General features: G+C 39.3%; 1 protein-coding gene across 1 annotated transcript in view; it reads left to right on the top strand.

Annotated features, from left to right (window-relative positions):
• Positions 1 to 9,083: 9,083 nt before the first annotated feature.
• LOC126470487 (guanine nucleotide exchange factor DBS-like) overlaps positions 9,084 to 24,848 on the top strand; it is a 234,674-nt gene continuing 218,909 nt past the window's right edge. The window contains exon 1 of the mRNA XM_050098360.1: positions 9,084 to 9,361. The gene's annotated coding sequence lies outside the window, so the exon portion shown is untranslated. The remainder of the gene's footprint in view (positions 9,362 to 24,848) is intronic.

A 24,848-nucleotide genomic window follows, 5' to 3' on the forward strand; every position in this document is an offset into this window, starting at 1 on the left:
AATGTACTGACACATATAACAAGTTAACACTATTTTTCTTCGTCATACATACTGTTTAGGGCATATATGCATATGTTTTTAGATAAAAATCATTATAATCAGATTACAAAACACAGTTGACTCCTAAAAATTTATTTGTTAACTAAGTTCTGTAGTTAAGTTCAATTCATTTCAGATTTTTATGTCTTCTTTCGCTAGAAACCGGGATATGGCATCATAAATACTCCTGGTTGTGTCTCCGAGAATTCGGACCTTGCAAAGCGGTTGGCAGTGACCAAGTCTTAAGAATTCCTTTAAAAAGTCGTATCTGCCTTTCTCATGGCGTCTACACTGAAATAAGACGCGATTTACGTCAACAATTGTTTCCTCTTCACATTGACAGTAGGACGTCTCTGATACACTGTTTCTATGTAAGTGGGCATGGAAAGATCCATGATTGAGATGCATTCTCACAATGGACGTTATAATTTTCCTTGAATATTTGAATTTCGCAAACCATGTCTGTCTCGGTATGAATGTGTTAGGATAAATATACATATATCCAACCTCTAAATTATTACTTAAAGATTTATTAAAGTACCAGAACTTAACGTAAAATCAACAACAGAACAACTATATATTTTTAAAACTTCACGTATCTCTAATACAAAGAACAAATACATCAAACATTAACTTTACGTCAGAGATACTTGTGCACATGTAATGGAAACAAATATGAACTTGTAATATTATTTACAATCCTTTAACACTATCCCGCAATTTCATATTTCATCACCAAATCAACAATCTAACTCAGTCTTTATTTTCATTAGTTACTTCCATCCCAATCAAAGTAATCATTCTTGATAGCTTCTTTGCTGATAATCCTTTAGTAAGAATGTCAGCTGCCTGATCTTGTGTTGAAACGTGCTCAACATTTATCTTCTTCTCATTGACTAACTGTTGTACATACTGATAGTGTGTTTCAATATGCTTAGAGCGTTCATAGAATCTTGCGCCTTTGATGTATTTAATAGCACTTTGGTTGCCAATGTGTAAAGTAGGAATTGAACTCTTTTCAACAAAGTCAATTTCTTTCAGTAAGAGATCAAGCTATACTAAAGATTTACTTGCCTCACTGGCAGCAACAAATTCAGCTTCTGTAGATGATTGTGCAACACATTTCATGTAGTTTACTTTTCCACATTACTGGTCCACCACAAACCTTTGTTAAAACTCCACTTGTTCAACGTCTAGTCAATTTTCACCTGCATAATCAGCATCGCTATAACCTTCTATAGCAGAATTGTTCGTTTTCCTAAACTGAATTCCATCATTTATTGTTCCCTTCAAATAGCGAAGAATTTGTTTAGTTAATTTTAGGTGTGCTTCAGCTGGCGAATCTTGTGCTCTTGAAGCAACATTTACAGCATAAGCTAGATCTGGTCGTGTTCCCAATGTTAAATATGTGAGACTGCCTATAATTTCTCGGTGAGTGTCGGTATCAGTAGCTGGTGGTGAATTACCAGGTATCCATCGAGGCTCAATTGGTAATGGTATTGGCTTTGTATCAGTCATATGATGCCTGGCTAACACTCTTTTCACATATGCAGTCTGATTAATCTTCATACAATTACTAAATCTTTGGACTTGCAAGCCAAAATAACAATCCGCTTCACCTACTACCATATCATGTAATTGTTTTGTATAATTATGAACTGTTTCACCAGGTACCATTATCAATCCATCATCCACATGAAATAAAACGATTAAATTTTCATTAAAATACATACAAGGATCAGCACTACTCTCCCGCAAATTTGATTTCTTAAGGTATAAATTTAAACACTCATACCAAGATTTTGCTGCTTGCTCCAGTCCATACAAGCTTCAAAGCAATCTGCAAACACAGCCTGTGCCATCATCATAGCCTTGTGGTTGTTGCATATAAATTTCTTCATCCAGGTTACCATTCAAGAATGCTGTTTTAATGTCAAATTGTTTGATATTCCAATTTCTTTGAACAGCAACACACAAGAGGGCTCTCAGAGTTCCAAACCTAACCACAGGACTGAAAGTTTCAGAAAAATCAAGCCCTGGTCTTTGGCTAAACACTTTTGCAACTAGCCTTGCTTTGTACTGTACATTGTCATTGTTATTATTCAGTTTAATTGCAATCACCCATCGATTTCCAATAGCCTTCTTTCCAGCTGGCAAATCAACTAATTTTCAAGTACCAACCTTTTGGTGTGAGTCCATTTCTTCATCCATTGCGCTTTCCAATTATATATATATATATATATATATATATATATATATATATATAGCCAGTGGGAGTGTTGGACCTTCCATCGAGCTACAGACCCCCTTGAAGATGACCTCTGCAGAGGGGGACGAAACGTTGACACAAAATTCATCAACTGACTACTGTATAACAGCCCAGATAATTATAATGGACATGTCATTTCCAGCCATGAAAGTCTACATTTGAGTGGTATATTGATAGTGGCGTGACACATCACGTTACAAATCGTCAGGACTGGTATGTTTCATACACTCCTTTTGATATATCTCAGAAAATGTACAGTGCTAAAAATAGTGTGCATATCGAAGCATTTGGGAGTGGTCGTATTGATGCTGAAACTTTTAATGGAAGAGAGTGGAGTAGACGATATTTTGAACATGTATGGTATTGTCCAGATGGTGCTTGTAATTTATTTTCTGTTAAAAAGGCTGGAGAAAAAGGTATTGATCAAAGTATCAAAAATGATGGTAAAATATGGTCATTTTATAGAGACAATATTCCAATTGCGATTGCCCTATCTAAAGGCAAGAATGATCTTTATCACTTGGCAGTGAAAGTGATTAAGCAAGGAAAGTCCTGTGTAGTAAAGGAAGCTTCTGATACTCTTCAATTGCGACATGAAAGTTTTGGGCACCAGAACAAAAAACATGTACAATCGTTTTTGACTTCCTATGATATCAATGTCAGGTTAGACAATGAATTATGTGAAGGTTGTATGCAAGGTAAACATCATAGGCTAGTTTTCGGTTCACGAGTTGACAAGTCAACTAGCCCAGGTGAATTAATCTTCACTGATGTCTGTGGTCCAATGTAGGAAAACGATTTAGCTGGCCATCGATATTTTCTTGTTTTTAAAGATGACTTCTCAAGCTTCAGAGTGACATGTCTTTTACAGAAAAAGGATGAGGTAAAGAAGAAGTTGCCGATATTTAATGAGATGGTGAAAACACAAGCTCAATGTACCATTAAAGAACTGCGGACTGATGGTGGCAAGGAGTTTGACAATAATGATGTGAGAAGATATGCTGAGTCAATTGGATTGAGACATTCTTTGACTGTGCCATATACACCACAGCAAAATGGAGTTGCTGAGCGTGAAAACAGGATTATCTGCGAAATGGTACGTTCATGGTTTCAGTCAGCAAAGCATATTCCAAAAGCTTTTTGGGGAGAAGCTGTACTTCCAGTTACTCATACTCTGAACCGAACTGGGCCAACAAATGTTAAAGGAAAGACACAAATAGAATTATTTTTAAGAAGGAAGAGTCAGTTTAATCATCTAAAAGTATTTGGAACAGAATTTTTTGTCAGGATTCCAGCACAGAAACAGAGAAAATTTAATGCCAAATCTCTGACAGGTTATATAGTTGGTTATGTTGACTGTGGCTATCGTGTATGCCTTCCAGATAGGCATTCAGTTATTGTTAGCCGAGATGTAAAATTCAACAATGAAATATTGAAGCAATTATTGAAAGTGATGTTACCAAATTAGTTGACATATTGACTATGAATGATAGAAAAACATCTGATTCTAATGATGACGAAATGTCAAAAGAAAATATTACAAGACTGGATCATCAAGATCATTAGAAGTGACTGAAAATGCAGATGGTCATCGAGTTTTGAGGGACAGACGAACAATTAGAAGGCCGATACGTTACCTAGATGAATCTGAGTGACCCAAGATGATGATCCTAAGAGAAATTCCAAGGAACTATGATGAAGCAGCGAAACCTTCAGATGTAGAAAATTGGAAAGCGCAATGGATGAAGAAATGGACTCACACCAAAAGGTTGGTACTTGAAAATTAGTTGATTTGCCAGCTGGAAGGAAGGCTATTGGAAATCGATGGGTGATTGCAATTAAACTGAATAATAACAATGACAATGTACAGTACAAAGCAAGGCTAGTTGCAAAAGTGTTTAGCCAAAGACCAGGGCTTGATTTTTCTGAAACTTTCAGTCCTGTGGTTAGGTTTGGAACTCTGAGAGCCCTCTTGTGTGTTGCTGTTCAAAGAAATTGGAATATCAAACAATTTGACATTAAAACAGCATTCTTGAATGGTAACCTGGATGAAGAAATTTATATGCAACAACCACAAGGCTATGATGATGGCACAGGCCGTGTTTGCAGATTGCTTTGAAGCTTGTATGGACTGGAGCAAACAGCAAAATCTTGGTATGAGTGTTTAAATTTATACCTTAAGAAATCAAACCTCTAAATGATTGCGCAAAGAGTTATTAAAGTGCCAGAAATTAACGTAAGATCAACATCAGAACAACTATATATTTTTAAAACTTCACGGATCTCTAATACAAAGAACAAATACGTCAAACATTAACTTTACATCAGAGATACTTGCGCACATGTAACAGAAACAAATATGAACTTGTAATATTCTTTACAATCCTTTACAGAATGTCTGTATACGTGCATAGCTTTTACCTCTTGTTTATTGGCTTTCATTCCATTCTTCCTGACGTGAGAGAATCGCTTGTTGTTTTATTGTTAGGAGGTATTCTGTGTATGGGAGCTTAATGTCCATAGGTCTTCCACTGTTAATCGCATCTCTTGCTAGTTGATCTACTTTTTCATTGTATATAATGCCAGAATGTGATTTGACCCATACAAATTCTATAATTTGGCCAGCCTTCTTAGCTTTATGGTACTAGTCCAGTATGTCGAGGGTGTATTTAGTTGTTCTTTTGTCCCAATTCCTGTAACTAATGGATTTCAGAACGCTTTGAGAGTCAGTGATTATTACTGCCTTGGGGATATTGAGAGATCTTGCATACTTGATTGCCTCTATAATAGCGAAAGTTTCAGCAAGAATTATGGAAGCATCACCTGATAGTTGAAACTTCCTTTCTTCTGCAGATTCTGGACAGACGAAAGCACATCTAGTATGATTTTCCATCTCCATTTTTGAGCCATCTGTATATACTTTAAGATATCCTGCCCACTTTCTGCCAGGTGCAGACTGTGATAGTCATATAGGAACATTGGAAGGACCTCACTTCGATATACTTTCTTTTGGAGATATTTCTAGTCTTCATACCACTTGTAGGAATAAAACTGCTGTTTCCTGACATTTCTGTTATTCCCAATTTGAGAGAGCGTTTCGCATTTTTCTTATTAGTGGATGTTTAGTATCTGCCATCCACAGTAAGATATAACGGTCACACATCATTGTTCTGTGAATATGTAGAGGCATTTCTGATGCTTCCAGGAGAAGGGCGTTGGTGGGAGAGGATTGCATAACTTCGAGGCAGATGCAGAAGCTTCTGTAGTGCAGTTTATCCAGTAGTGTTAGGTACTTGTTAGCAGCAGTGTCATAGACCATGCATCCGTAGTCCATACAGGAACGTATCAACATGCAGTAGAGAGTGAGCAGAGTGTTGGGGTGAGCCCCCCACCATACTCTTGTCACTGATATGATAAGGTTCAATGCTTTTTCACACACACTGACGACTGTTTGAATATGAGGTATCCAACTTATTCTGGAATCGAAGAGAACACCCAGAAACCTCGTCTGGGATTTTAGTGGTATTTTATGACCAGAAAGTCTTACACTATTCAAGCAAACTGGCATAATTTAGTTCGTGAAAGGAACAAGTACCGATTTTTCTGCCTAAATCTGTAACCCACAGCTATGTAATGTTTGATACAGTGTGCCCATCGCCTTTGATAGCTCACACACAGCCTGATCCATTCCTTTGGTCGACGTATACAAACAAATATCAGCTGCATACTGAAGGATTTTAACTGGAGAAGGAATAATCTTCACCTGCTCAATAGTGTATATTGCAAAGAGTAGGGGTCTGAGGATAGCTCCTTGTGGACGACTGGTTGTAACACAATGTGGTCCAATTAATTTATTTTGGAACCTGTGACGACTGCTATTCTACCCTGTCACTAAGTATCGCCAAAATACCCGAAAAGTACCGTGTTAACTAATGCAGTCAAAATCAAGTCGTATCTAAATAGACATTTCTCCAAATTTTACTTCCCAACACAATATCTGAGCGTGAATTTATACCAGTTTAGCGTAGAATAACCATATTAAAAAAGATTTAAGGACATTGACAAAAAATTTGCTTCTAACATCAATAAACAAAAGAATACCAAAGTTGAGTGATGAATCCACAATTTTACACGACTCTCATTCAAAGTAATCACAACCCGTGTGGTTTGACAGCTACCCGCCTTTGAATTACCCACTATGGAATGTTAGCACCAATAGCAAGCGAGCTTCACTGTCATTGGTCGACGTTTAAGAAATTAATGGCGGGCGCTCTTGTCCAAGTAGCAAAGCATTACAATACTTCTGGTAAATGTTACGGCACACGAATTTAGACACATACCCTCCAAAAGTTATTAAAAATACACATGCAGCGGCAGCGGATTTTAAATGTAAAAAAAATGGAAATAATTAAAAGGGAAATGGCTACTGCTAATGAAAGTCAACAATGTCTACATAGAACACACCACTTCGTGGAGAACACTTTTATTCTAAAGAAGACAAACGTTATGTGAATGTCAGCCAAAAGGAAAAGAAATTACAAATTAAAATTGCTTGCAATAATTTTGAGTCTTTGAGAGGAGAGCGCTGCTTTTAAGTCTTATCTTGTGTGTTGTGACGATGGTCGCGATATCGACGGCAGCTGGCTGGTCCTGGTGAAACGCTGAGATCTGCTCCCACGGTCGTGTGATTGCAGCTGATGATTTTTCCTCGTAATCGGGCAGGCGTCATTAAGCTGCAAATCTGATTACAGTGGCGTTTTACAGGCCACAGGCTGGTCGATGTAATTGTTGTTACAGATGTCCGTATGTGCACAGTTTTAATGTTTCTGGCGCACACAATTTTATTTATGCCACACACAGTTTATAAAACTTGCCGACCGCGAATTCTGTAGAAAGTCAATTCGTATTATGAGTGCCGCGATCGCGAAAAAGCGTCCTGGGCGTGAATGTACTCACACACAATAGACAGTTCGCGTAGCTCATCGAAACGCGAATAAATACGTAAATTCACAGTACTTGAGGGTACGAAAACACAGTGAAAATACAAGCGCAGTTCAATTCACAGACACAGAGCTACAATACCGTCCAATCTCGGTTGCATTGTCATAGTTACTTCTTCTCATGGAACAGTCTCAGTATTTACTTCGCCCAGTTTCTACACTCACTATTATCATATCACGTCCTGGTATAAAACAGTCATTAAAAACGTACATCGCTTGCCACTAAACTCAATCTTCACAAGCTCGTAAAAGTCACGACTCCCACAGTAAAACACTTGTCCGTCTCTCTAGCTACCCAACAACACACACCCCGCTTTGTTGGATCGACTATCGATATTGCTCTCTCTCTCAATACTCTCGCCCACAGTTTATACAACATCAAAGTAAATTACATGTATCTTTACACAACTATTTTCTACCAAACTTATTACAGTAAACGATAAACAAAAAATTAAGGCTTTCCACAACCAATAAACTCTAAACTTATTTATCAACTTACAAAAAAGAAATAATTTCCTGTTATATATTACATCCAGAAAACAACTTTTATCTCTATATTACAGGACATAAGAAAAATGAACTACAACATCAAAGATATATGAACAGACGGAAAAAAGGAAAGAAAACAAGATAAATATATATCTATCGCAAATAACGATGTCTTCACAAACCTAACCGATATGTGTCTTTCAGCGAGGAAACTGCTGATTCCATAAATCAGTTTGGCGGGAATCCAATGGTTTCCAACTTCCGTAGCAACTCACGTATTATCATACGCTCCAACTATATGAAGGAATATAGCTGTTACATTCTCTTTTCTTGTTGTTGCCTCATGGATTTCTGAGGTTAAGATATTTAGATAATCTGTTGTTCCCTTGCCTTTACTGACAGTACATGGTACATTCGCGACGTATATATAAATAAAGGCACGTTCATGAAACATTTGATATTTGCAAACAAAATAATAATATTAAGAAAACCCAACAGCACAAAAGCCAGTTTTATAACTTGGGTGAGCGCGATGAAAATATTTTCCGATTTCAGCAAACGACGATACTGTTACAACTTTCCGCCCGAAATATCGGAACAGTGGCTTAAGTGAAGTGACATAACGGTCCGTTGACAGCCTGTATGAATGTCTCCATTTGAAATGCATTGTGGAATGTTTTCAAATGACGGCAAGTGTGAACTGGCCTGAGACCCTCAATAGCTATTCGAGCTACCCATCACGCCTTCAGCCTTCTGCTGTACCTCCACACTTCAGGATCTTGCATTCTCTTCTTGTTTGAACTTTACTCGTGTATGTTTTATATAAACAACGAAATAATATTTTTTTCTTGTAATTGAAAATCACTGCCGTTAACTCTTAATTTTGAGAGTTATGTTTGACATGTGAACTCCATGCCAATAATTTTTTATGTAATATAAGTCAGTGTTTAAAATTGATGAAAAAAATACTGTTTACATTGTCTTCATACACACAGTGATATTTGTGGTACGATAATGTTTTACCTGGTATCGACTTATGAAAATCGATTAAACTTTTTCCGCCCCGAAGGACAAACATGAACTTATTTGGATTTCAGGATGTTACGTGAATGCTCTGTATATGGTTGTCGCTACCCATAAACGCAAAGTAGTGATAGCTAGTTTTCTTCCGTAAATATTTATGATGGGTTTGGCAGGGAGTGGAATAATTAGGAAACTTGTTATCAGGAAGTTTGTGACATCGACGCATGTGTGACAGCTGTCAGAAGTCAGTTGCGAAATAGTGCGCCGGTGGTGTTCGAAGCATATAAATTGAGAAATTCACTCAGTAATCGTCGGCTGCAGAATAGTCGAAGCAGAACGGAGAACAGTAAAAACAGATCTGGAGAAACTGCAGTTGATTGTTACATCGTTAGAGAAGTAAAGTGGATTATTTACAAAATGTATAAGGTCGCATTTATGTTCCTGGAAGCGGCGGTCTGGCCATAAACATCCTGTTGCGGAGCGATTAATCTCAGATTTGAGGATAGTAACGAGAATTTATGTTGAACGTACTGCTAATTAAGTAAGCCATCAACAAAGTATACTCTTGTTTACTTTTGCTAGATATAATAATTAGGCCTGCTTAATTTACATTCATTTGTTTGATTTTTGAGACTTGGAAAGCAAGTTAATGTTTATTCTTATGGTATGCTAGAGATTCCTGCGAAAGAGCCGCATAGAGTAAGCAGAGTTTTGATCATAATTTGTCGCATTACAGGCGCGTAGGACTTTTTTTTTTCCCCCTCTCAAATCTGGCGGTTTGAGGCTCAACAATTTTTTTTTCGATGACGGCAAAAGTTATGCAGTTGGGACTTCCTAACAGTAGAAAGTTAATTTTTATTTAACACAGATGTTCAAGGGTTACAGGTGTGCAGCACTTATCAGGCATAAGGTTTGGTGACAATTTTGTGGTAGTTGTGCATTGTCTGGTTAAATCCATACAACGAAGACGCACCCATCTTGTCGAGTTCTCTTTCAAATTTCTACTGCAAACTAATTGTATTTGAACGGTGTTATGGAATATCTAACAGGTATAATGAAAGTTGGGGTGTTAAAGGATAGCTCCTCTACAGTGATAAATGAGACTCTGTGTGTTGTCGTATGCGATTCTTGTCAGTCTCTGCCAACCACGATAAATTGTATGATAATTTGATGGTGGTGGGATTGATTAATTTCTCATAATCTATTTTGAGTGTTTTTCACCCACTCAGTAACTTTAAAAACAGACTGAAGTAATGTCCTTTATGTTTATTTCAGCTATGCATACTGTGTCATAGATTTAATCACATGAAATCAGGAGAGCCACAGTGTACTGTAGCTGTGGGCGACTTGGGAATATTGAACATATCAGTACTATCTTCCTTCTTTGACCCATATCCTAATAAAAAGGAAGGGCAGTAACTACTCATTGAAATCCATTACGTATAACATATGTTTTGTCACTAGAATTCTAGTTACCCCTGATATCGCATACAGTGGCTTCGAGAACTCGCGAATGGTCACTGTTCCACCTAAGCTAGATGTCAGTTGACACTACAGATTTATACTTTCAAGGTAAAAACAATTTTGATTAGTAGCACTTAAGCATTCTTCAGTTTTGGAACATTGCTACATTCATGAACATATTGACTTTGCCTCTATCAAATTTGTGACATACACAGAAAATGTGCTGTGTGTGCTGGATTATTCATTATTCTCACATTTATTATCCGAAGATAATTACTAAGCAGTTAGTAGAGTCCTTAAATATGATACACTAAATTTTAGATAAGTTTTGATTTGTGGCATTCAAGGACACATGGCATTAAGAGTTAATTCAGTGTCAAAGAAGCAATTGGAGAACACTTTCTAAAACAGAATTTGTGGATATTGATTGAAGTGTCTGCATGTGCAATGCCAGTCCATAGTGTCCAACAGGCTCAATATTTCAGCGAGTAGACGTGTTACCATATCAGGTGCACTGATGAACTGAGCTTTTAGGGGGCGCATGGCAATCTTAAATCCCCTCCTACCCCAAGCCATTCCATCCGAGTGTCAGTAGTCACGGAGATGCTTGTGTCGGTTTCTGTAGTAATGTCGGATATTGTATGCAGGGAATGGCCATACGCTTTGAAGCCAAAAATGCAATTTCATGAATAAAGAACACAAGAATCTGACCCTAAGCTAGGTCACAGTATCCTGTTCATCAACCATATCATAAAAAATGTCATTGATATTATAATATACAAAACAAAATCAAATGAACCAAAAATGTCACTGGCAGTAGTCGTGTAATCTGTCTGCAGCAGTCAGTTTTCAACAGATTTTGATAATTTACTCATTCAGAGAGAAAAAATTTTAATTCTGAAAAACCTGTGACCAGGTGCAGTTAATAATCTCAGAAGAATACAGAAAACTCTTTGGTGAAGAAAAGCCGGGTTAACAGAAACGTCCGATTCCACCCTTTGCTCAATGACTTCACCAATATGGCGGAAACGACCATTCACAATAACGCCCATATCGCGACTATATCATTACGTAAACTTGACAACAAACACAAAGATAGGTCAAAAAACCATCAAACACACATTCCTCCAAAAATATAATGAAACTAATGGGAGAAGCGGGGGAAATTGGGCATTTTTGGGTGGGTACAAACTAAACATAAACACACGCTGCTAAACCAAATGACAAAAACGATAAAATAAAATGACCACAACCTTCCCAAAATCAACTAAAAACGGTATCCATTGGGATGAAACACAAAACTACAACCGCGTCTATAATCATCACTACCTCAAAAAACAACAAACCAACAAAATTGGAATCGAACACTTCCCTTGATATATATGTCAACAGAAAATACAGATACCAAATCTTGAAACTCAAAACTACAACCATGTCCACAATCATCACTACCTCACAAAACACAACAAACCAACAAAATTGGAATCGAACACTTCCTTAACCTACATAGGTCAACAGCAACTACCGATACCACACTGTAAGTCTTGAAACTTTCACCAGCACTACACTTAATCCTACCACAAAAAAAAAAAAAAAAAAACGCACCTAGAAAATCAAAATTAGAATTGAACACTTCCCTTGACCTGTTAGCCTTAACACATCTCCAACACATCTGCACATATAGCCATCCCTGATCTGAGCCGCCGGAACTTTAGTAAGCCTCATTTCTTGTCGACACACTGAGCACTTCACGATTTCAGCCAACAGGCCGAATAGCTGAAGAAATTTTATTAGAGACAACGCACGGTTCCCCATCATTGCTGACAACCGAAAACTGTTGTCCTTGTCAGTCATATCCATACCTACCAAAGACATAAACAAAGCGATATACCAAAGTTCACACATGACAAACAGAAACAACATCGACATAACAAAACCAAAATCGTTAACTCGCTGAAAAATATCCCGCTGAAAGCACAGTCACCACCGATACCACATACGTGCAATGCTACCACGCAAATGAATCCCATACGCCACATAACATGCTAACCATAAATACACCATGAGAGAGAACCACTGACCGCAATAATATACCACCTGTAAACACCCCCCACACACAAACTAAACCAAAAACATCACCTAACACACCAGAGAGCACCACCAATCACATCAAAACAACACCTGCAAACACGCCACTCTCACAAACTAAACTCCACGCCGTCGTGATGTCACACACGACAAAAGCCTTATGTCACGGTCAAAGGGACAGGTGGAATCGGACACTTCAATTGACCCGAAAAGCCTCCAAACAAAGGAGATTAATTTTGATTCTGACGTCTCTTTGAAGAATGCTTACACCCTGGATGATGTCAGTCCCTTTGAAAAATCTATGCCAGATCCTGTTGCAATTATCCAGCACATGTAGGTGAAGGAGATTATATCTCAGCTAAATTTCAAGGAGAAAAGAAATCAAATATTGGAAAATGCAAGATGGATTTACGACAATGTTATGAAAAGGATAGATTGCTGCTCACTAAATAGTGGCGACATTGAGTCACAGACAAGCACAACAAAAAGATGGTTAAACAAGTAAGCTTTCAGACAACAGGTCTTATTCTGAGTCAGACACACACACACACACACACACACACACACACACACACACACACTCGTGCAAACACAACTCGCACACACATGACCACAGTCTAGGGATGCCAAGACTCAGGGGTCTGTGTGTGTGTGTGTGTGTGTGTGTGTGTTTTTTTTTCTTTCTTTCTTTCTTCTTTTTTATATATATATATATATATATATATATATATATATATATTTTCTGAAAGCATGCTTGTTCAGCATTTTTTCGTTATGCCTGTCTACGACTTAACATTTGCACTATATGGTGAGTAGCAATCTGTACTTTTCATAATACTGTCAAGGAGAAAAAAGAAATTCATACAGCTACATATTTGTGTGCATCATACAGAAAGTACTGGAAAAATGATGTAGAAGGGCTTTGGAGTCTGTTTACAAAGACAGAATAGTTTTAAATTAAAGCTGAACGAGGTTTCTCTTAATAATGAGATTGGTGTTACAGAGAAATTGCTGATTCCTCTTGGTGGTTATATGCTGCCACATCAGACAAGGTCTCTGTTTAGTGCGTAATGGTCTTGTTGATGTTAATGGGAAAAAAGGAGAGTGAGTCTCTTTTGTGCATTATCTTATTTTTGTATTAATATCATTTATTATGTAGCAATTGTAAACAATTCCAACCCCTTGCTGATTGACTATAAATCACTAAAAATAGTTGAAGCAAGTAAAAAGAAATATTTTTGTGGTTGTCTCTGATGTTAGTTCCATGCCATAAATATCGTAGAAATAACCACTACAGAAAAATCCCAGTTGTATATATGTACAACTTTCTGGGTTCTCTTGTCCTTAAGACCTCACCTTTCTGCCTTTATGTGTATCATATTTTGGAGCAGCTGTGTCATACTTAAGGTTTTCAGTCCAAAAAATGATACTTCTTATTATACTTCCTAGTACATATTGTAACTTTACAGAATTAAATACAGTGCTGTTTTAAAGCGGCTTATACTCACTAACACATACAGTTTTGTACTTGATGGACACTCTTGTTTTTAGTTATTTAAAAAAGTTATTTTTTATCATAGGTCACTTTATCCTATTCACGATCATTGACTTCATCAATTCATAACCAAACTGTTCACTTCCAACGTAACTTAGACTTTGTGCTATGTTACCCAAACTTCAATCAGAACCATAATGTAGAAGCAAATTACACTAGGGATCAAAGCCAATACATGTATTTATAGATTCCAAGCATCCATTGTCTGTTGCACAGTCCTCTGACAAGAACATGGTAGCAATGAGAGAGAGAATGAACCTTTGGAAAGTTCAATGAAAGTAGAAGAAACTCGGCAAATACATTTAGTGACAGAAACTTAACCTTTACAAATTGTCAATTAAGAAATGTAACACATGTGAATATCTGAAAACTATGTACTGTAGTTTACAGACGCTACTGAAACCCGCATCAATTTGAACATGTTTACTGTAGTCATACCACTGTCTTTCTCTACAATAATTTTTCCTCCCTCACCTCCTTCCAATACCAAAGTGCAGATTCACTGATGTCTCAGCGTGTGTGTACTATCAACCAATCTTTTCTTTTAATCAAGTTGTGCTATAAATTTCTTTCCTCTCCATGCTGATTCAGTACCTCCTCATTAGTTATTTGATCTATCCATGTAATTTTCAGGTTTCTACTGTAGCACCACATTTCAGTAGCTTCTATTCTCTTCTTCATCGGGTTAGCTACTGCCCACATTTCACTTCCATACAAGGCTATGCTCCAGACAAATGCCTTCAGTGAAGCCTTCCTAAAACTTTAATTTAAATTTGGTGATAATATTTCTCTCTCTTTCAGAAACACTTTTTGCCATCAGTAGTCTGCACTTTATATTCTCACAAGTTCAGCCACTGCCACTTATTTTGCCAGCTGTATATTGAAACTCATCTGCTGCTTTTATTGTGACATTTCCTCATATAATTCCCTCTGCACCCCTGATTTATTTTGACTACAATACATTAACCTTATAACTTCCTTCCAAGACGCTGTTCGTTCTGTTTGTGTGTTCTTCCTAGCTCTTTTCTGTCTACAACAGAAAACCTTAAAGTCTTTATTTCTTCTCTAGGAACCTTAATTCCCTTTCCAAATATCTCCATAGTTGCCTTTACTGCTTATTCAGTGTGTGAACTGAATAATATGGGAAACAGACTACAAAACCTAACCTGTTGCACTCACTTCTCAGACAGTACCTTCAAATCTTGAAACTGCAGACTGGTTTCTGTACATGTTGCTGATAACCTTGCACTCCCTTTATTTTATCCCTGCTCTTCAGAACTTCAAAGAGTGTGTTGCAGTCAACATAGTCAGAAGCTTTCTCTAAATTTACAAACACTATACGCATAGTGTCGCATGCTATAGGCCTAAACTCTCTTTAGTCTATCTTCTAAGATAACTTATGGGATCAGTATTGCCTCTCATGTTCCTTCATTTCTCCATAACCCAAACTGACCTTCCTTGAGGTTCACTACTACTATTTTTTCTATTCTTCTGTAAATAATTAATGTCAGTATTTTGTAACCTTGATTTATTGTACTGCCAGTTCTGTAATATTCACACACACGTCAGCAGCCCCTGTCTTTTTTGGAATTGGAATTATTACATTCTTCTTAAAGTATGAGGGTATTTCGCAGTTATCAAATCTGGCATACTAGATGGAATAATTTTGTCATGGTGTGTTCTATTGAGGATCTCAACATTTTTGAGGGAATGTTATTTACTCAGGTGTCATGTATCAGTGTAGGTCTTTCAGTGGTCTATTAAATTCTTCTTGCAGTGTTATATCTATCTTCATCTACTGTCTCGCCCATTTCCGTAATATTGTCCTTAAGTTGATTTTATTTGTAAACTCTTTCTATATTGGGTGTACCAGGGGGAATTATTGATATTCACGGGTGTGACAGGAATGATCTCTCACAGGAAAACAGTCTAGTAAAACGGGCTCTAAAATGGATACTTTAAGAGCTATGAGCACTTTTTCACCTTCACTATTGTGAAACACATCTCATCTAGTGATCAAGTGCTCATAGCTCTTAAGGTATGCATTTTAGATCCAATGTTTACTAGACTTTTTGCTTTGAATGATTCTCCCTGTAATTTCCCTGAAAATTGGCCATTCCTCATGGGACCTCTGTAGATTCCTTCATCACCCAGTACTGGCTTGCCATTTGAGCTCTTGCTATTTATGTAACTGTTTCTTCTCCAATCATTCATTAATGTGAAAATCTTGTCTGTTGGGTGCTGTGTTATGTATTTGATAAAGGACGTCTTGATGTGCACCACGAGCTGCACTTCAAAAGTATGCCAAACTGGTATTTAGGCATATAGCCCATTGTTGGTGGCATATACTGTTTGCATCTGGATCAACTAATGTATGTATCTAATGCAGTGTCTGTACATTGATTAAAATTATGTCGATCTATGTGGTAGGAGGAAGGAGGTGAGGGAGGAAAAATTATTGTAGAGGAAGACAGTGGTATGATTACAGTAAACATGTTCAAATTGATACGGGTTTCAGTAGCATCTGTAAACTAAAGTAGATAGTTTTCAGATATTCACATGTGTTACATTTCTTAATTGAAAATTTGTAAGGGTACATGTTGTTACTGATTGAGTAGTTCTACCCTGTTTTCTATCTGTGCTCAGATATACAGATTTGTATTCTTCTTTTTCGATCAAAACGTCAGGCCTTGTGGTTCATGAAGTCTTCTCTGCCTTCCAAAGTGATCTCTACAATTCAGTCCCTCATGGTGGAGCCATTTCTACGAGATTCACCGAAATCCCACTAGCTTGTGACATAACCCACCCCTTCCACGGGCGGTAAAAAGATATTAAACAACCAGTGATAAAATATGTAAATATGTTAGGATATGCAAAATTGATTACTATTTCAGCAACATGAGCTGTATACATAAATGCTATAAATAGTGATTACGTATAGTATTGTTTTGCCACTCTTAATATACAGATACAGAATCATATGACATTAAAATGCTTTATTTGTTACTTAAATTTAGAGGAAATTGCAATAGTAAATTTATGTGAGTTTTAAACAATGGAAAATCCAGACTGGAATAACAACAATACTGGGAAAATGATTACTACACTCACTATGACAATGACACATTGAGTTCCAGACAGGCACTATGAAAAGATTGTTACACATTTAGCTTTTGGCCAAAGCCTTCTTCAGAAAAGGGAACACACACACACATTCATTCTTTCTCCCTTCAATTGGGGTGTTTTTGGGAATGTTCTGCACCGTCCGCAGCTAACATAAGAACAGTCTCACCACTGTTTTTCATTCCCCTTTCCTTTCTTCATTCAGCTTCTCCTATCCTTCCTCCACTTCAGAATTCCATGCTCCTCTTTTTTCTTCTTCCTCCCAGTGCACTCCTCAAGGCCGATCCATGTGTATGACACATAACAGGTGACCAGGAACACATAATTCCTAGCCCCAGGTTGACATGTAGAGTTCGCACGTACCCCCTGGTACAGGCCGGGGGTGATTGCCTGAACTGCTACCTTCCCAACTTGCCAATTGGTCCCTCTTTCTAGTGTTTGGGAGGTGTGACCTGAGGTGTGAACCCTCAAATAAGGCAGGTGTGCGCCCTTGTGAACGGGTCCCCTAATTGGAAGGTGCGTGCCATCAGAGATGCTGGCAATCCTGGGGGATTTTCTTGCAATGAGCCAATCATCATCTTTGCAGTCCAGTCTACCAAATGTTATCAGAACAAAGTTCCTGATTCAAAGACCCTCCCAGCTGCACCATGGTTCCTTGTGGTTTCGTGTACTGAAGATGGTCAGTGCTTTGCAACTATAAATCTGTTTGTAATTCAGAAAGGTGTTAATGCAGTTGCTGCCTGTTCGAAATCCTGCTCTCGTTTACGAAAAGGCACTCTCTTTTGGAGACTATTTCCGATTCTGAAGCACAACAACAGCTTGCTGCTTCGCTTCTCCATGGCTATCCTGTTCATGTCAAGGTCCATAAAACTATGAATTCTTCCTGTGGTGTTATTTACACTAGACTGCTTGACAGTCTGACTTGAGGCCAAAATCCAGGTGTACCTCTCTGATCAGGGTGTCATTGCCGTCCATTGTGTGATGAAAAAGGAAATGCCTCCTTAGTGCCCACACGGGCTCTTTTTCTCACCTTTGATAGAGTGGTGCTTCCATCTAAGATCAAAGCAGGTTATGAAGTTACCACAGTCTGACTGTACATAACGAACCCAATGTGCTGCTACCAGTGTCATCGTTACCACTACACTCACAAGTCTCGTTGACACCTGGCCAAATGTGTAGTCTGTGGTAGGGATGCGCACATGGGCGATTGTCCGCCTCATCCACCCCACTGTATCAACTGCAATGGCGACTATGCTGCCTCCTCTTGAGAATGTCCCATGTATCTTGATGAGTGGGCTGTCAAGAAGATCCAGATAAAGGAAAAATTACCTTACCTGGTCACTCACATGTGATTGGCTAGTCACAAACAGTGCATTCTACCGTTTGACACTTACAGTACTGTTCTTGCCTACATCTCACTCCATGACGGACATGGACATGCGGACCTGTGACCTCAAATTCAGCTCTGAAGTTTTGAAATTGCCCAGTGTCATGGTAGCACCGCTGTCTCCTAGTCCATCTATGCAACAAGCCACCAGACTCTTGCAGCATCACAGTGCGAAGTCACCAGCTAAATATCTGGCAAGCCGGAAAGGACAGAAGGCATACTCCCACGAAGACTTTCTACATCCCTCCAGCTAACCAACACCTTATTCTTTCTCTGCTAAGCGGAAAGGCTCAAAGAAGTCCAACAAAGGCAAATGGTCTTCTGCTTTGTTGACTTGAAGATCCTCTTTGACAGTTTCGTTACGTGGTACTCTCACCCAGCTGACATCTGCGTCGCTGGTGTGCACCACCAACTGTTTTTCTGTGTTGGACTCTGCAGGCTGACAGCAGAAGAATGCTGATGCTTCTGTGGACCATATGGAGCAGGATCCTCTTGCTTCTGTACTATGTAGCAATGAGTCTTTGCAGGCTGGCAGTTGGCAGCCGCCAATGTGACGCCCCTTCATTTTTTCCTTATCCTGAATCTCCTCCAATAGAACATTCATGGCCTTCGATCCAACAAAGAGAATTTATGGCTACTTGTTCTCTGCATTCAGGAAACAAAATTGCATCCTCATGACCGCTTTGAGCTCTTGCATTTTTCCCGCTCTATTTTGATCTTCCATCCGATGTCGGCATTCCATCTCATGGAGGAGTTGTGCTGCTCATATGGGATGACATTCATAGTCAATCAAGATGGATGTCTTGAAGCTGTTGCAATTCATCTTTTCCTTTCTCATTTGACCTTTTCACTCTGTTCCATTTACATCCCTCCACCATTCATTGTCACCAGGGCAGTCTTCGTCCAGCTTATTGGGCAGCTATCTCACCTCTTTCTGCTGCTCGGTGACTTTAATGCGCACCATCTCCTTTGGGGTCTTCACAGAACCCCCCCTCTTGGCTTACCTTCTTACTCAACCTCTTCTGCCTTAACACAGGAGCACACGTGTTCCTTTCAGACTCCTCGCACACCTATTCCCATTTGGACCTATCCCTCAGCACTGCCCAGCTTGCCCATCGTCTCAAGTGGTCCATTCTCTCTGATACCTACTGCAGCGACCATTTCCTGTGTGCTATCCATTTGCTGACTCCTAGTCCAAATGCATGTACGCCCAAGTGGCAGCTTTCTAAGGCTTACTGGAGACTTTACTCCTTCCTGGTCATCTTTGACGAACAAGATTTCCCCAATTGTGACGATCAGGTACAAAATCTTACAAATGGTATCCTCACCTCTGCAGAATGTTCCATTCCTTGCGCTTCTTCTTTACCACACCTTGTCCCAGTCCCTTGGTGGACTGAGGTATACCAGATCGCAATTAGCATGCGGAGATGTGCTATCCACATTTTTAGCCGTCACCCTACTGTGTCAAACTGCATTCATTATAAACAGATGCATGCACAGTGCTTTTGTGTTCTTTGGGATAGCAAAAAAGCTTGCTGGATTTCCTTCACTAGTTCTTTTAACAGTTCCACTCCCTCTCCCGTCATGTGGGCCAACCTCCGATGGCTCTCTGGGACCAAGATCTATTTCCCAGTTTCCGGCCTCACGGTAGCAGACAAGGTCATCATGGGTCCTGTTGCTACCTCCAACACCTTGGGCTGCCATTTTGTGGCAATTTTGAGCTCCTCGCACTATCACCCTGTCTACCTCCATCGGAAATGAATGGAGGAGGCTCAGGCAATATCCTTCTCTTCTCAGAATTGTGACTGCTACAATGCCGCCTTTACTATGAGGGAGCTAGATTATGTTCTCTGTTCATTTTGATCCTTTGCCCCAGGGCCAGACACTGTTCATATTCAGATGTTGCGGTACCTTTCTCTTGTGGGCAAGCACTTTCGGCTTAATACATACAACTGCATCTACACAGAGGTCTGTTTCTGAAATGCTGGCATGAAGCCACTGTCATACCCATACCTAAACCTGTTAAGGACAAACACCATTCTTCTAGCTACTGCCCCATTTCTCTCACCAGCTGTGTTTGCAAGGTGATGGAACGTATGGTTCATACCCGGTTTGTATGATGGCTAGAGTCTCGCCATTTACTAACCACTGCATAGTGTGGATTTTGAGGGCGCTGTTCCCCTTCATCTCATCACTTTGTCCACTCATGTCATGAATGGTTTTCTGTGGAAATCTGCGATTTGGAGAAAACCTACGTCACCTGCTGGAGGGCTGGTATCCCCTGTACACTCTAGGCATGGGGCTTCCATGGCCACCTGCACTGTTTCCTACAGGAATTTTTAAAAGACGAAGTTTTCAAGGTACTCGTGCATTTTGCCTTGTCGGACATCATTATACAGGAAGATGGTGTGCGTCAGGGTTCCGTCCCGAGTATCGTCCCCTTGGTATCACCATTAACCCTATAATGCCGTCTCCCGCAGGGCATCTCCGGCTCCCTTTTCAATGATGATTTTGCCATGTATTGCCTCATTGAGTCGCATTTTCAGCAGTTTCTCTATTGTCTTGACTTGTGGAGCATCAGCAGTGGCTTTCGTTTTTCCCCTGACAAAACCGTTTGAATTTCTGATGGTGCAATGTGTTTCTTCCACCATCTTTACATCTTGGGCCTGTTGCTTCTCCTTCATTGAAACTACAGATTTCCTGTAGCTCATCTTCAATAGGAAACTTTCTTGGTTGTCCCATGTGTCTTACCTGGCAGCCCGCTGTATGTGGTTCCTCAATGGCCTAAGTGTCTTCGATGGTACTTCCTAGGGTGCAGATTGAACCACACTCCTCCATTTGTACCGGTGCCTTGTTCGTTCGAAACTAGACTGTGGGTGTTTTGTTTATGCATCTGCACGTTCGTCCCTCTTGCACCATCTCAATACTATCCACCATCGTGACATCCATTTGAGCACTCGTGCCTTTTGCACGAGCCCAGTTGAGAGTCTGTACAGAAGCTGCTGAACTACCGCTGTCCTACCACCATGACTTTCTCCTCAGCAGATATGCGTACTATTTGTCTGCCATGCCTCCTTCTTTGATGACTCCTTTGGTCACCAGTATGGAGCGTGTCCCTCTTCTCTGTTACCTCCTGGAATTCGCTTTCGGCTCATGCTCCGGCAGCTTAACTTCATGCACCCAGCAACTTTCCTGGTGGGTTTGAACCCTTCACCACCTTGGCTATGTGCGGCAGCCCATGTTGTTCTTGGCCTTCATTCGCTTCCTAAGGACACTACTCCAGCCTCACTCTATCGCCTTTAGTTTCACGATCTTTGTATGGAACATTGCGATAGTACTTTTGTGTACATTGATGACTCTGGGACTGATCGTGGCATTGGGTGTGCGTTTGTCATTGGCACCAATTTTTTTTTTTTTTTGTATTTGCTTCCAGCACAGTGCTCAGTATTTACAGCAAAGCTCTTTGCCCTCTATCAGGTCACACAGTACATCAGCTGCAACACAGGCTTTTCAATTGTGTCATCTGCCAGTCTCTTTCAACACCCTTCAATGCCTCTGTGTGTTGTACATCTTTGATCCCTTACTCCAGGAAAGCTCTCACTTACTCACTCTTCATGGAGCCACTGCGATGTTTATGTGGGTTCCTGGTCATGTTGGTCAGACAGGAAACGAGGCTGCTGACACTGCTGCCAAGGCTGCAATCCTCATACCTCAGCCTGCTTACATTCCCTCCGATGCCCTCCGATGATCTCTATGTTGCCATCTATTAGCGGGTGGTGTCTCTTTGGCATCACCACTGGCCCTCCCTTCATAGGAACAAGGTCCAGGTTATTAAGCCTCTCCCAGCAGCTTGGATAACCTCCTGTTGGCCCTCTTGCCGCGACTATATCATTTGAACTAGGTTACATATTGGACACTGGCTTTTTAGCCATTTCCATTTGTCAAGGGGTGCTCCCCTATCACCTTGTGCACATTGCGCCCAACTATTAACTGTCCACCATTTACTGATTTTTTTAAAAAAAGCCTTACAGCCCCGTTGTGTTTGCCGTCTGAGATATTGGTCATTTTAGCAAATAATGCGTGGGAAGTCGGATCGCATTTTACTTTTTATCTGTCATAGCAGTATGGTGAATGCCATTTAGTTTTTAGTTCTGGACCTCTGTTTCATATTTTATAGACGTTTCTCCACATCCCTGTTTTTAGCTGTCATATCCTCCATCGATTGGGATTGACGTGTAGTTGTTTTTAACTCTTCTCTTTGTCTTCATGTTCTACAGTTTTGAAATGGGCACGTATGACTGTAGTTGTTTTTGCACCCTAAAACAAGAACAAACAATAAACTCAATGTGCTCATCTTTATGGTGAGTATCAATCTATCCCATTCTTTGCCTGGAATTTTTCAGATATTATAGATTTGTTTGCTGTGTTATTTTTAATGGAATTACCGAGAAGTATTTCATCGATTCGCTGCAGACCATCATCTCTGCTCCTAGAGTAAATAAATACCAGTACTATTTTTTTTTCTGTGATTTACTTTGACACTACACTCACCTAATACATATAAAAAATTACAGAATTACTTCAAAAGCTCTGTATTCCAAATTGTTCTTATTCAAATAGTGACAGATAACTTTGGCTGTTTGCTATGGTGTAATTTAATTTTTCAGAGGAATTTTGTTTAACAGAACTTCAGATTTGAAATTTCATAATATTGTATGCTGTAAAAATTTCAGCCCTCCTATTATTTTTTTCTGGAGCAAAAAAAAAAAAAAAAAAAAAAAAAAAGTCTAGATCATATTTTTAATCCTTTCTGTTTTGTTTGGAAAAAAGATCAGATGCACTGCAGTCTCCTGCAACTCAATATCTTTCTATTACAGCACAGATTTTCCTGATTATAGAAACGTATTTGATTTTACCCACATATTACGTGATTTGAGAGTTATTTCAGAATACAGCTTTCATTGTCTATATGAAATGTAGTAGTTCATACTGCTTATGTTGTTGTTGTGGTCTTCAGTCCTGAGACTGGTTTGATGCAGCTCTCCATGCTACTCTATCCTGTACAAGCTTCTTCATCTCCCAGTACCTACTGCAACCTACATCCTTCTGAATCTGCTTAGTGTATTCATCTCTTGGTCTCCCTCTATGATTTTTACCCTCCAAGCTGTCCTCCAATACTAAATTGGTGATCCCTTGATGCCTCAAAACTTGTCCTACCAACCGATCCCTTCTTCTAGTCAAGTTGTGCCACAAACTTCTCTTCTCCCCAACCCTATTCAATACCTCCTCATTAGTTATGTGATCTACCCACCTAATCTTCAACATTCTTCTGTAGCACCACATTTCGAAAGCTTCTATTCTCTTCTTGTCCAAACTATTTATCATCCATGTTTCACTTCCATACATGGCTACACTCCACACAAATACTTTCAGAAACGACTTCCTGACACTTAAATCTATGCTCGATGTTAACAAATTTCTCTTCTTCAGAAACGCTTTCCTTCCCATTGCCAGTCTACATTTTATATCCTCTCTACTTCGACCATCATCAGTTATTTTGCTCCCCAAATAGCAAATTTCCTTTACTACTTTAAGTGTCTCATTTCCTAATCTAATTCCCTCTGCATCACCTGCCTTAATTCGACTACATTCCATTATCCTCGTTTTGCTTTTGTCAATGTTCATCTTATATCCTCCTTTCAAGACACTGTCCATTCCATTCAACTGCTCTTCCATGTCTTTTGCTGTCTCTGACAGAATTACAGTGTCATCGGTGAACCTCAAAGTTTTTATTTCTTCTTCATGGATTTTAATGCCTACTCCGAAATTTTCTTTTGTTTCCTTTACTGGTTGCTCATTATACAGATGAATAACACTGGGGATAGGCTACAACCCTGTCTCACTCCCTTCCCAGCCACTGCTTCCCTTTCATGCCCCTTGATGCTTATAACTGCCGGATGGTTCCTGTACAAATTGTAAATAGCCTTTCGCTCCCTGTATTTTACCCCTACCACCTTCAGGATTTGAAAGAGGGTATTCCAGTCAACATTGTCAAAAGCTTTCTCTAAGTCTACAAATGCTAGAAACGTAGGTTTGCCTTTCCTTAATCTATTTTCTAAGATAAGTCATTATTGACTCACATGTTCCAACATTCCTACGGAATCCAAGCTGATCTTCCCCAAGGTCTACCAGTTTTTCCATTCGTCTGTAAAGAATTTGCATTAGTATTTTGCAGCTGTGACTTATTAAACTGATGGTTCGGTAATTTTTACATCCGTCAACACCTGCTTTCTTTGGGATTGAAATTATTATATTCTTCTTGAAGTCTGAGAGTATTTCGCCTGTATCATTCATTTTGCTCACCAGATGGTAGAGTTGTGTCAAGACTGGCTCTCCCAAGGCTGTCAAGAG

This window comes from Schistocerca serialis, chromosome 1 (genome assembly GCF_023864345.2).
Source record: "Schistocerca serialis cubense isolate TAMUIC-IGC-003099 chromosome 1, iqSchSeri2.2, whole genome shotgun sequence".
Lineage (NCBI taxonomy): Eukaryota > Metazoa > Arthropoda > Insecta > Orthoptera > Acrididae > Schistocerca > Schistocerca serialis.